Below are 14,302 nucleotides of genomic sequence, written 5' to 3' on the forward strand. Positions count from 1 at the left end.
TTGGTCATTTGTTACAACAGCCCTGGGAAACTAACACAGAAACTCTTCAGCCCAAATAACTTCCTTAATGTTTTTACATTTTTAAAATCTTAAACCAGTGCATATTTTGACATCATATGCGTTTCTTTAAATAGCCCTTTAGCGTTTTCAGAGCATTTCACAAGCATGAATTTCCACGATTAAAGCTTGGTAGAGCTGAGGGTACCTGCTCCGCGCTGCCATCTTAGCTGGGTGGTCATCACAGGAGCCTGCTAACTCCTGTCCAGAGCCCCATCCACGACGTGGTGCTTCCTCCCCTCGAGAGGAGAGCCCGCACTCTGGGGTCTAGAATCACGAACCTGCATTTCAGAGCTGGGATGGAACTTGGAGTTAGTCCAGGGCTGTGATTCTCAAGGTGGGGCTCCCAGACCAGCGGCAGCAGTCTTGCCTGGGAACTGGTTAGACGTGCACATTCTCAGGTTCCACACCGACCTGCTGGATCAGAGACTCTGGTTTAACAAGCCCTGCAGGTGATTCCCATGCACACACAGGTTTCAGAATCATTGCTTCCAGGTTTGCAAACTGGAATTCTGCAGGCTGGGCTAGGCTAGATACACAGATAGGTTTTGCTCGTTTGCACTTTAAAATAAATTGCTTGCATTGGAAATATTGAAAAACCAGGAGATTGCACAAAACGTCCAGATTTCCTGCCTTCTTTTGAAGAATTGGGGGATCTAAGAATAGAGATATTCCTATGTGGCAAAAATCAGCTGCATAGGGATAATGGCTGCCCACCCCCACCCATGCCCCCATCCGCCTTACACCAGTGCTACCTTGCCTGCTTGGCCCCTGTAGGCACTTGAGTTTGAGACGCTAATCTAATCCAATACCTCATTTTACAGTTGGGGAAACTGAGGGACAGACAAGGGAGTGAGCACTTTCCAACATGTTTGCCGGGTGACGGGCAGCTCAGAAGCCTTTGCAGGTACTTGGGCAAGCACAGAGGTTCATCATGGGGCACCTGGGAAAACTGTGATCCTGAGGCAGTCAGCCCTGAAATTAGAAACCCTCAGTGGTACCATGGGCCACGCAGAAGGTGAAGGAGGAATGGGCACGAGGTCATGGAGAAGGAGAGGAGGGAGAGACACAGAGATGGTTGGGGGATGGCTATAACAACAACAAGAGACAATAATAAGTGTCTACAAGGATGTGAAGAAATTGGAACCCTCCTACACTGTTGATGGGAATGTAAAAGGATGCAGCTACCGTGGAAAACAGCATGGCGGTTCCTCCAAAAGTCAAACATAGAATGAACGTAGGGTCCAGCAATTCCACTCCTAGGAATGCACCCAACACGTGTTCACACAAAAATGAGTACACAAATGTTCATTCCAACATGAATCATAAAAGCCGAAAAGTGGGCTCAACTGATGAAAGGATAAACAAAATGAGGTCTCTCCATACAATGGACAATTACTCATTAAAAGGAATGACGCACTGGAAATTCCTTGGCGGTCCAGTGTTTAGGACTTCAAGCTTTCACTGCTGAGGGCCAGGGTTCAACCCCTGGTCAGGGAACTAAGATCCCACAAGCCGGGTGGCATGGCCAAAAAAAAAAAAGGAATAAAATACTGATGCGTGCTACAGCATGGATGAACCTTGAATACATTATGCGGAGTGAAAGAAATCGGTCACAAAAGACCGCATGTTGTATGATTGGTATGGAATGTGCAGAATAGGCAAATTCACACAGATAGAAAGTAGATTAGTGGTTGCTGGGGGATGGGGAAGCGGGGGAGAGGAAACGGAAGGTGACTGCTAACAGAATAGGGTTTCTTTTTTGCCTTGATAAGAATATTCCAGAATTAGAGAGTGGTAATAGTTGCACCCCTCTGTGGATATTCTGAAAACCAGTGAATTGTATGCTTTAAAGAGGTGAGCTTTATGGTATGTGAATTATATCACAAAAAACGGGGGTGGTGAGATCGGGTCACAAAATGGTTGGTGCGTTGGCAGTTCGGGTGGGGACAGGATGATTCTGAGGCATGACGATCTTAATTGCTAACTCTTTTATAGCATTTACACGACAGGCACTGCATCAAGACTTTACATACATCGACTTATTTAAATACCATACTTGCAGTGAACGTATGTGTAGGTACTGTGGTTAGAGCCCTTTTGCAGATGGGGAACCGAGACCTGTTCAAGGTGTGGCAGGGCTGAGACTCAAACCCAAGGAGTCACCCACTCTACCATTGTGTCAGCGGGCTCGTGACACTGTGGCTGTGTGCACGTGGGTATTGTGCATGCAGGAGCCCGTCTGTGTATATGTGTGTGTGTGTGTGCATTTGTGTGTGAATTGCCCATGTGTGCATGCATGGGTGTTCATGCGTGCGTATGCGTGTGTGTTTGTGTGTGTGCATGTGTATGTATGTCTGTGTGCATGTGTGTTTTTTGTGTGTGTCTTGCACACCCATGAGAAGAGATCGAGGGCCTGTTAGGGAGCCTCTCTGTCTCCTGGTTGGGTAGTTCCCAAGGGTGGGATGGACCTGGACTGAGAGAAGAAAAGCTCCCGAGGAAGTCAGGCTGTGCCTAAGGGCAACATGGACTGAGAAAGACACTGGGATTTGGGACCAGAAACAGCCCTGCCTTTGCAGGTCCCTCCCAATGAACTTCAAGTCCTGCCTGGCCCGACGTGCAGATCTTCTCAGACCTCACCCCCTCCCTAGGTTGAAACTCACTTCCTCAGTTCCCCTCAGCAACACAACAAAGCACCACAGATATGGGGACGTAGGTATAGGTATAGCTGATTCACTTTGTTATAAAGCATAACACTGTAAAGCAATTATACTCCAATAAAGATGTTAAAAAAACAAAACAGGGGCTTCCTAGTTGGCGCAGTGGTTGAGAGTCCGCCTGCCGATGCAGGGGACATGGGTTTGTGCCCCGGTCCGGGAGGATCCCACATGCCGCGGAGCGGCTGGGTCCGTGAGCCATGGCCGCTGAGCCTGCACGTCCAGAGCCTGTGTTCCGCAGCGGGAGAGGCCACAACAATGAGAGGCCCACATACCGCAAAAAAAAAAAACAAAAAAAAACAAAGCACCACGGCCTGGGGGCTTAAACAACAGATACTATGTTCTCATCCTGGAAGCTGAAGTCGGGATCAAGTTGTGGGTGCAGATGATTTCTCCTGAGGCCTCTCTCCTTGGCTTGTGGACGCCCACCTTCTCCCTGTGTCTTCACAGGGTCGTCCCTCTGTGTGTCTGTGTCCTAATCTCCTCTCCTTATAAAGACCCCGGTCAGATTGGATCAGGGCCCACCCTAGTTATCCGTTTTACCTTAATCACCTCCTTAAAGGCTTCTTCTCCAAATGCAGGCAATTCTGAGGTGCTGGGGGTTAGGACTCCAACATACGAAATGCGGGGGACAGACTTCAGCTCACAGGGAAGCTCAACTTCATTACTCATCATAGAGTACTGTTTCAGAAAATAGCTTGGGCTTCAAAGCCAGATGCGCTGGGGCTCAAACCTAGATTTGGTCACTTTCCAGCTGTAAGTCATTTCCCCTCTCGGAGCCCCTGTTCCCTCCCCTGAAGCATGAGGGGCATCGTGAGAGTCTAATACTATGCCCTCGGGTCTCTGCAGCTAACGGTGCCCGGCACATAGCATGTGCTCAGTAAATAACACTCCCTACCATGGCAGCCACCCCGGCTTCTGGTCGCTGAGGCTGCTGTGGGCCAGGCCTGGGTGGAGGCTCTGCAGATGTCCATCTGATCCTCCCCAGGCCATGAGAGGAGGGAGGCACCTGTAAGGAAACCGAGGCTCGTCGAGCTGAAGTACCTGCTCAGGGTCGCATGGCTGGGGCAGGGAGCTCGGGGTGCATTTGCGTCTCCTGTGAGCCCTGAGAGGGCAGAATCGGGGGCTCATCCATTCGGAACCCCCATGCCTTGCATGGGCCCCTTGCGGAATACATTCTCCATCAATGGAGCTTTGATCACATTGAAGTGACTTGAAACAGGCAAGAGACAGGGTGTGGGAGATGGAGGGCCACGACGTTGATTTTGTTCTCTGGGTCCTCTTGGCTTCTGAAGATTGCTTTGAAACCTCTAACAAGGCCCCTGGAATGTGAAATGAAAACATTTTTCCCAGCAGAAGATGCATCCATCCATGTGAAAGGGGAGGTGAGGCTGTTGAACAGCTCGGCTATGCTGCTCCCCGCTTTACCCTGTGAGGAAGGAGATGATATTTATAAATGATACAGCTAATTGTGTTTTTCTACAAGATTAATTTTAGTGTCCCATTATCTGCTCCTTCTGAATCCATTCAGGGGTGGATTATGTCTTAGCTTTCAACTCTGGAGCTTTCATTAAAAATTAGGTCACCTTTTAGCCAGGAGCCCTGGATGGCCCAGGCCAGGGAGACTTCGACTGGAACGGAACCCCTTAACACGTTACAGTGTTCTCACTGCTAATGTCAGGATGCCCCGGGGCCTGGGAACAGTGTGCTTCCTCCAACATCTGATGCCGGGAGCAGGGGACCGGCACTGGTTTGGGGTTTACTAGATCGCAGACACTGTACCTGGGGCACTTTTCTCGTGAAACCTCACAACAGCCTGGGAGGTCAGCGCTATTCCCCATGATACAGAGGAGGGGCTGAAGGTCACCCCCGCAGGCCGGTAGATCCTGGTCAGCTAACATAGATTCCAACCAAGTACAGCTTGCCTCAAAACTGGTGCCACCCCTACCCTGCCAGGTGGGTACCTCTCCCTCCAGAATTTAGAGAGAGGATGTATGTAGTTTCACTCTCCTGAGATCTAAAAGCTAAACCAACTGGAAACGTTTCTAACAAGATGCCTCGAACACATTGACACTGGTTATTTCTCCTTTTTCTTTGGTTGGTAAAAGATGGTGCAAGTAGTGGGAGGGCTGGAGGTTAAGATACATTACCGTTGACTAAGCACCAGCTATGTGCCAGACAAGCTCTATTCTTATCCTTGGTCTTCATCATAATCCTAAAAGGTAAATCATATTTTCTTCTATTTTCCAGATAAAGTAACACAGGTGCTGGGGCCAGACACTGAATGATCAGCTTATTAATTGGGACCCAAACAATACATGTTGAACATGCAGGATGTTTATGATTTTTCACAGTGATAAGTAACACTGTAATGAACATCTTTGAGCACATACAAGTCTCTGTGAACTACTGTGATAATAACTATTGGTATAGGAACTCCTGTATCCATGCTTTTAATGTGCTGTGTAATGGAGAGGCTGGAAAGCAAAATGCTTGGTTTTCCACACTCCCTTGAAGCTAGAGATGCCATGAGGCTCAGTCCTGACCAATGAGCGCTATACGCAGTCTTCCGGGAGTGTCTGTGGGAAAACTTTTGTTTTTCTACTGAAGAGGGACACACATGTTGGCAGTACTCTTCATCCTTCTTCCTGCCTTAAATGTAAAAATGATGTTTGGAGGCACAGCAGCCTTTTTCTGTCCATGAGGCTCCAAGTCTGAGGATGGAAAGCAACCCTCAAAGTGTGGTCATCTTTGTAACGGCTACACTGCGCCAGCAACCAAGCACTCCTTGTTCAAGAAAAGCAAAGCCTAATTTGCTGAAGCTCTGTTAGGGCAGGATTTCTGTTCCTTGAAGCGAGTACATTTCTGACTCACAGGGTCAGTCAGGTTCAGCATAATAGATGTGGACTGTTCCCAACACCCTTTCTCCCCTTCTTCTGTTGTAAAAAAAAGTTCCCTCCAGGCACATGTCTGTTCAGAGTAAAAACACCATTGTCTTACCTCCTTTGCAGTGAGGTATGGCCCTGTGTGTAAGTTCTGGCAAGAGAAAAAAAGGTAGAAGTGTTGTGTGGCAGATCCTAGTAACCTTCCGTAAGGGAGAGTCGGTGCCTGCTCCTTGCCTCTGTTGCCTTTGTTCCTTCCTCCCTCCTGCTGCCTGTTATGTGGAAATCACCCTCCTGGAACGTAGGATAAGAGTCCCAGCCAGGTTGACGTAGCTGAGAACTGGAAGGAACTGGGATCCCGAGGACCTCACGCTGAGCCTGCCTCCAGCCCTGGGCCACTTGCCTCCAGACTCTGTACCCAGCTCTTTTCTTTGAGCCACTGTTAAGTGGGATTTTCTGTCACAGTCAAACCTAATCCCAGCTGTATTAGTTTCCTGTAGTTGCTGTAACAAGTTACCATAAACTCATTGGCTTAAAACAACACAAACTTACTCTCTTAAGGTTTTTGGAAATCAGAAGTCTGAAATCAACTTCACCGGGTTAGTGGAGCTGGTTCTTTCTGGAGGCTCTAGAGGAGAATTTGTTTAGTCGCCTGTACTTGTCAGGGACCTGCTGACCTAGGAGCAGAGAGAAAAGAGAGCTGCCCAGACCACGTGATGGGCCTTAAGGTTCCTCCTCAGGAGGGGCACATGTCACTCTAGTCACATTTCATCGGCAAAGCAAATCCTATGATGGGGAAGTGGAGTCCCCTCCAGAACTGTGAGAAAATACACTTCTGCCGTCTAAGGCCCCGACTCTGTGGTACTTTGTTAGGGCAGCCAATATTGGGAAACCAATATCCTAGGCTTTGAAAGAGTATTGGTAGTTATAGTTTGGTAGAAATAATGTAAGCTTTTATGTTTCTAAGAGTTGGATAACTGCAGTTATACAGAAAATAGGATTTTGATTTGAAAGTCTATGATCTCCCATCCCACACCCTGGGGGGTATTTGGGAAGTGTGACGGGGGTCAGTCAGGCCTGAACCCAATTCCAGCTGGACCACTCACTTGCCTTCTGATGGGCGACAGGTTGCTTAACCTCTCTGAGCGTTAGTTTTTCCATCTGTAAAATGGCACTAATGTTCCCAGTGATCGATTGTTGTGAAGGCTGGCTCAGCATTCAGCAGGCTTAGAAAAAGTGTGATTAATCAGACCTCTCGGTATTCATGATCCACACCTCTGACCCAATCACTGTACATAGCCCTCGTTCACTTGTTCGTTCATTTAACAAATCTACCATATGATCCAGCAATCTCACGCCTGAGCATATATCCAGAGAAAACTCTAATTTGAAAAGATACATGCACCCCAATGTTCATGGTAGCACTATTCACAATAGCCAACATAAGGAAGTAACCCACACACAAAATGGAATATTACTGCACGCGCACACACACACACACACACACACACACACACACACACACACACACACAATGGAATATTACTCAGCCATAAAAAAGAATGAAATAATGCCATTTGCAGCAACATGGATGGACCTAGAGATTAGCATACTAAGTGAAATAAGTCTGACAGAGAAAGACAAATATCATATGATACCGCTTATATGTGGAAGCTAAAAAAATGATACAAATGAACTTATTTACAAAACAGAAATAGATTCACAGACATAAAGAACAAACTTATGGCTACCAAAGGGGAAAGGGGTAGAGAAGAATAAAGTACGCGTTTGGGATTAGCAGATATACACTACTATATATAAAAGAGAAAAACAACAAGGACCTACTACTGTATAGCACAGGGAACTATAGTCAATATCCTGTAATAACCTTTAATGGAAAAGAATCTGAAAAAGAGTATGTATATATCTATGTATATTTCAATAAAAATCAAAAACAAACAAAACTTCGACATCAACCAAAACCTAACTGAGGGTGTCCTGCTACAAGCCAGTCACACATGTGGTGTCAGGTGTCAGTAGATGTAGCCTTTGCTCCCCAAGTGCTGTCACAGAAATCCAGCTTCCCTCTCCAGGGGCTGGCTAGTTTTTCCCACAGAGAAATGTGGAAAGATCTCAGGCTTCCAAGCTGGAGCCCTGCTCAGCTCCCTCCCGCCCGACCGCGGGGCTGAGAGCTCTGCTCCCTCCCCCACGAATCAGGGGCCTCACTGTTGTTTGATCTGTCTTCCCGGGCTTGCTGCCCAGTGGGAATGAAGTGATATCTAACTCAGCACTTTGCAAACTTGAAAAGCACTGTGTCCGCTGGAGGGAGGATTATTTTTTCTGGACATTAATCGTGTGTCTTAGCCTTTATTGAGCACTGATCGTGGGTCAGGCCCTGTCCCTGGTGCTTCACTTGGATTCTTCACTTGGATTTTTACCACATCTTATGAGGCAATGACTATGAGTGTCTCCAATTTACAGATGAGGATACTGAGGTCCACAGAGGTTCCCTGCAGTCCCGTGCCAGCCCTTAATGACTTCAAGGAACAGGTGTTTCAAACCAAGGGGTTAATGGTTGATAATGGCTCAATCCAGTGTCAGGGGGACTGACAGGACAAGAGAGGGGACACGCCCTGAACTACAGCCACAACCTTGGGGGTGGGAAGGAGGGTTTGGATTCTACACTAAGGAAGCAGTTTTTCAGGCTATCAGGTTAAAAAAAAGAGGACTCACCCGGATGCACTCTAAGCCAGTGAGCAAGCATGGGTGACCAGTCTACGAGTCCCCAAACTGTCAAGAAGACAGACATTTACAGTAATTCATCAGGAGGTTAGGGAAAGCGAGGGATGCCGTGTGGCTTACCCAGATCGATTCGGGGGAAGACACCTGCCAATCTCTTGGAAATGCTCAACAAGCCCAGAGATATTTATTGCTCATGAAGCATTGTTTCAATGCTCATGGCTGACTCTGAGCATAGGCCATAGCTTCTAGCTGGGATCCAGTGTTCGCTAATAAAACAGCATCTACCAGAACCAACCTAACCTAGTGACACCAGGGCTGCCACTGGAGCCTGGCTGCTTCCCAGGGTGGCCCTAGTGACCTGGAGGATCCCACTAAGCTCTCTGGGACTCCTGCATCAGCAGCAAAGACCACCTAATTGACTTCTACTCACAAAGATGAAAAGCCATGGTCCGATCGACTAACAAGTACCACGGTGGTGCAAGGACGATGAATGGGCCAGAGGAAATACAACACAGAATCTACTGGGCAACTTATGCCAATTGCTGTGTTGAGCTGTTCAATGTACATTATTATCTCATGATGACATCATGAAGGAGATGTCATTATCCTCATTTTATACCAAAGAAAATTTTGGTTCAGAAAGCTTAGGTGACTTGCCGACAGTCACACTGTCAACAAGAGGTAAAGCTGGTGTCTGAGCTGAGGTGTTCTCTTCCCCAGCCCTGCCCTGGATGCCGTAGAAGATCTCGGAGGGGCCTTGTGGCTCTAACATTCTACTGAACAATTGGGCCAATGAGTCAAAGGTGGATTTTGGGAGAATTTCAGAAGCCTTGTGTATTAGTGTCCTGTAGCTGCTGTAACAAATTACCTCAGACAGTGTGGCTTAACACAACAGAAATTCTCACAGCTCTGGAGGCTGGAAGTCTAGAAGCAAGGTGGCAGCTCCCTAAAATGGTTCTAGGGGAGAATCCCTCCTTACCTCCTATTATATCGCAGATTGTGATTGCATTTGGAAATAGAGGTCATTTAAATTGAAAGAAGTAGTTAGGGTTAAATGAGGTCACCGGAGTGGGCCCTAATTCAGTATGACTGGTGTCCTTATAAAAGAGATTCAAACACAGACACACGCAGAAGGACAACCATGTGAGGGTACAGGGAGAAGATGGTCATCTACAAGCCAAGGGGAGAGGCCTCAGAAGAAACCTAGCCTGCTGACACGTTGATCTTGGACTTCCAACCTCCAGAGCTGTGGGAAAATAAATGTCTGCTGTGGAAGCCACCCAGTCTGTAGCACTTTGTTATGGTGGCTCTAGGAGACTAATACAATCGGTTAGATGCACTCGCATGAGTCTTGGGCTTGGAATGGAATTAGGTGGAGAGGGAGGTGGCAGCACAAAAGCCTTCATTCTGCAAGACAGTGTGTGCCTGGAGCCAAGAGCAGGACAGGCTCTTCCATCACCATCTTCCTGACTGTGGCTCACAGCGGTTTTCTTGATGACCCAGTTCAGTGCGATTGCCCTGGAAGTCACTCCTTCTCCTTCAGCTGTTCCACCGACTGTGTATGCGTCTGATTCCCCGATGAAATCGCTCTCTGCCTAAAGCAGCAAGAGGATTTTTGTCCCTCACCTGAGTACTGACTGATACATGGCTCCTCCCCCAATCTTCTCCAACAAGGCAGATGCAAGGCGATACATAGGAATCATCACTGATTCCGCTCCTTTCACCAGTCCCCATCTAGTCCATCAGCAAACCTTGTCACTCCTACCTCCAAACACAGCCCTAGTCTGACCGCATCTCCCCGCCTCCCTGGCTACCCCCCAGCCTCACCATCACCGCCTCTGCCTGGTGACCAACCTGCTCCAAATCTTAGACCCTGTAGTCCATTCTCCAAACAGTAGCCAGAGGGTTCTTTTTCTTTTCTGTGATATAAAGCACACTTTTTGTTTCTTTTAAAATTTATACACAGGGACTTCCCTGGCGGTCCAGTGGTTAAGGCTCTGTGCTTCCACTGCAGGCGGCAACAGTTCAATCCCTGGTCAGGGAACTAAGATCCCTCGTGCCATAAAATAAATAAATAAATTAATTAATTAATTAAAATTTATACAGAGAAAACTTTGCTTTTTAAAGGGGTACAGTTCTGTGAGCTGTGTAATCACCTTCACTCTCAGAGCACAGAGAATAGTTCCATCATCCCCCCAAATTCCCTCTATTTGTCCCTTTGTAGTGAAATCCTCCCATCTCTAACCCCTTGGCAACTACTCTCTGGTCTCCATCCCCACAGCTTTGCCTTTTCCAGAAGGTCATATAAATGGAATCACAGAGTGTCTTCATCAGCTTGGGCTGCCATAGCAAGAGTACCATAGACCAAGGGGATTAAACAACAAAATTGTATTTTCTCACAGTTCTGGAAGCTAGAGTTCAAGATCAAGGTTCCAGCTGTGTGACCTTGTGAAAGTTACTGAAACTCTCTGTGCCCCAGCTTCCTCATCTACAAAATGGACCTGATGAGAGTTTCTCCCTTGTGGAGATGTCTCGAGGGTTAAGTTAGAATCGTCGCATGGCAGGGATGTAGTAAGAGCCCAGTCGATGTCAGCTCTAAGTGTTCATTGTACTGACCCATGAGAAGGTGCACTTCCTCTGCCCCTGACGTGTCTCTGTTCCAGGCATTCTCAGCATCCCCGACTGCTCTCACCTGACCTGTTCCTTTCTGCAAGGTCGAGTGCAGGTCCCACCTGGACACATGCTTGTTTGTGATGTGACCCTCCCATGATGAGGCCAGAACTGGCCTGGGATTCCAATGCTGCAAGCGAGGGGTACAGATGCGCTGCTCTGGGGGGACCAGGAGAGGGCAGCTAAGGAAGTGCCCCGGGGTGTCACTCTAAGGTCTCCAGACAGAGGAACCCTGTGCAGGGGCAGGGAGAGCATTCCAGAAGAAGCAGGTCCTTGGCACGTCTGAGCAGGGATTGGCGGAGCAGGTGAGAAGGTGAGGAGTTGATGCCGCTGAGGGAGGGGAGCAGAGGCCAAACCGGAGGGGCCCTTAATGCCAGCTGAGCCAGCTGAACAATGGCCCCCAGCGGCATCCGGGTCCTAATGCCTGGAACCTCTGCATGTCGCTTTATATGGCAAAGGGACTTTGCAAATTTGATTACATTGTCCATCTTGAGATGGGGAGATTATCCTCAATTATACAGGTGGACCCTAAATGCAATCACAGGTGTCCTTTGAAGAGGGAGATTTGACACATAAGAAGGTCACGTAACAAGGAAGTAGGATGCTACGTTGCTGGCTTTGAAGATGGAGGAAGGGACCACCAGCCAAAAAAATGCAAGGAATACCAGCTCTGAAAGCTGGAAAAGGCAAGGAAACCTCTAGATGGGATGTGGCCCTGCAGACACCTTGATTTTGGCCCAGTGAGACTGATTTTGGACTTCTGACCTCCAGAATTGTAAGAAAATTAATTTCTATTATTTTAAGGCACGCAGTTTGGGGTATTTTGTTTCAGCAGCCACAGGAATCTCCTACACGGGCTAAAGAGATTTTAGCTTTCTTCCCCAGGGTCGCATACGCCAGTGAAGAGTGACACATTCAAGTGTCTTAGGAAAATCATGCCATTACAGGATGGAGGAGATTCCCCTTTGGTGGCTGGGCAGGCATGGAGAGTTCTGTATTCAGTAAGTGCTTACATCACCCCTGCACCCCCTTCCCAGGGAAGCTCTCTCAGTCCCCTACCAGTACCTACCAAAGCCAACTTTTCCTTCCCTGACCCATTCTTTGAGGTGTTCCCCCAGCCCCCAGCATCCCCATTTTCTGCCACACAAGCTCCTACACATCCCTCAGAGCCCAGTATGAATGCCACTCCACCCCAAGCTATCAGTCCCATTTGAGGAGTCATCTCTCCCGGCCCCAGGACTGTGTCTCCATATTTGCTGCACACTTACTGCGGGCCAGATGCTATTCTAAGTGCTTTGCGTAGATCACTGGGTTGACTCAAATGAAACTGTCAATATCCAATTATTTCTGACTTGCAAAAATGTCAATTTAACACGATTCAACCTAAACACCTTGGGTAATCCTTTACAAACTGTGTAAATTAGGTGCTATTTGCAAGTGCGGAAGCTGAAACTTAGAAGATGAATTCCTGCAAAGTCATGAAGCTCACGTATTCGTTTCCTAAGGCTGCCGGAACATATACAGCAAACTGGGTGGTTTCACACAGCAGAATTTATTCTCTCTGGAGAATAAATTCTGGAGGCCAGAAGTCCGAAATCAGGGTGTTGGCAGGCTGGGCTCCCTCCGAAGGCCTTAGGAGAGAGCGCTTCCTGCCTCTCCCAGCTTGTGTGGCGTCAGCAGCCCTCGGCTTGTGGCTTCATCACTCCAATCTCTGCTTCATCCTCACATGGCTTTTATTTCTGTCTCAAATCCCCCTCCTATAAGGACACTTGTGGGATTTAGGCTCCACCTGGGTAATCTGGGACTATCTCATCTGGAGAGCCTTAACCTAATCACACCTACAAAGGCCCTTTGGCCAAATAAGGTAGCATTCAGAGGTTCCAGGGATTAGGACATGTTTTCGGGGCCACCATTCAGCCCACGACGTGCTCACAAGTGGTGTCATCGGGCGCAGGATGCCTGTACCTGCGCTCCCAGCCACGACACTGGTGCTGGGTTAGAACCCGCTCTGGCACCAGTTCCCCACCGGCTCCAGCTGTGCCCACGGAACACCCGCCGAGCCCCTCTGTGTGTGTTGGCTGTGGTCCTAGACTCAGACCCGCATCATCTGACAGCCACCCATCACTCTGCTGAGTGTCTCTCCCCCGGCTCCCTCCACGGGGCCCCAGGCACTTCAGAGGTTTTTCTTACTCCTGTCATTTTTCAATAAAAAACCAAAAGATAAACATTCACTGCTTCTTGTTGAAGAATTCTAAACACCACGCGTGGGAGGATCCACGTTGACAGGTGTGTGAGTCTCTCGGCGGCACATACTTGAGGCAAGCAGCTCCCGGGCACAGCTGGGTGAGTGGGACACGAAGGGGAGGCCACTGAATCCTGACGTGGGGACCTCCCTTGTGAGTCAGGGTGCACGGCTCCCACGAAATCAGCCTCGATCTGAGGCAGAGGTGGCCAGGTCAGCGAGAGAGACAGAGGTTCGAGGCGGCAAACCAGACAAAGGACCAGCGCTGTTTCCTTCCCGACCTCACTGAATTCCCTCGGTGCTCCTCTGCAGAAAGTATTATGTATCATCCCCACTTTAAGGAAGAAGAAAGTTGTCCAGAGAAGGTAAGCGACTTGGTCAAAGTCACACAGCAGCAAGCAGTGAAAGTGGTTTTTGAACCCATATCCCTTTGACTCTTTTCTCTATGTTGGGGGGAACGGAAGAGGAGTGGACAGGGGTCTGGAAAAACTGGCATGGAGAAGGTGACAACTGTACAGGGCTAGAAGATTCAGACTGCTTGGGGCATGTGGGCTGGGGTGCAGCCCGTATTAGGAGTTTACCTCGAAGCTGTCATACATCCACACTCTTGGAGGAGGATCCTGTGAATTCTGCACGGTAGGCTGGCCCGGCTGAGGCTGGGGTCTCTCATCAGCTTCAAGTCCTGCGGTCCCCATCCTCCACCCTGTGTGGTACCCACGGTGTTAAGGCCTTGCGGACAGTAAAGGATGCCTTAACCGTAAAATCGGCATCCGGACTCCAGCTGCGAAACAAAGGTCCTCCGTTATGCGTAACCGAGGTCTTTCCCCCCTTGCAGATGGAAAGGCAGAGCCGGGTAGACAATTCCAAACCCTGGACGAGAAAGGACCAGGAAGGAAGGGTGTGGGTGAGGTAGGTTCAGCCGGCAGCACAGAGGGTGGCCTCCTGCTAGTTTATTTGACACCACTCTGATGGCTCTTCCTTCAGCAAGGCGC

The sequence above is a fragment of the Phocoena sinus genome, chromosome 5 (genome assembly GCF_008692025.1).
Source record: "Phocoena sinus isolate mPhoSin1 chromosome 5, mPhoSin1.pri, whole genome shotgun sequence".
NCBI lineage: Eukaryota > Metazoa > Chordata > Mammalia > Artiodactyla > Phocoenidae > Phocoena > Phocoena sinus.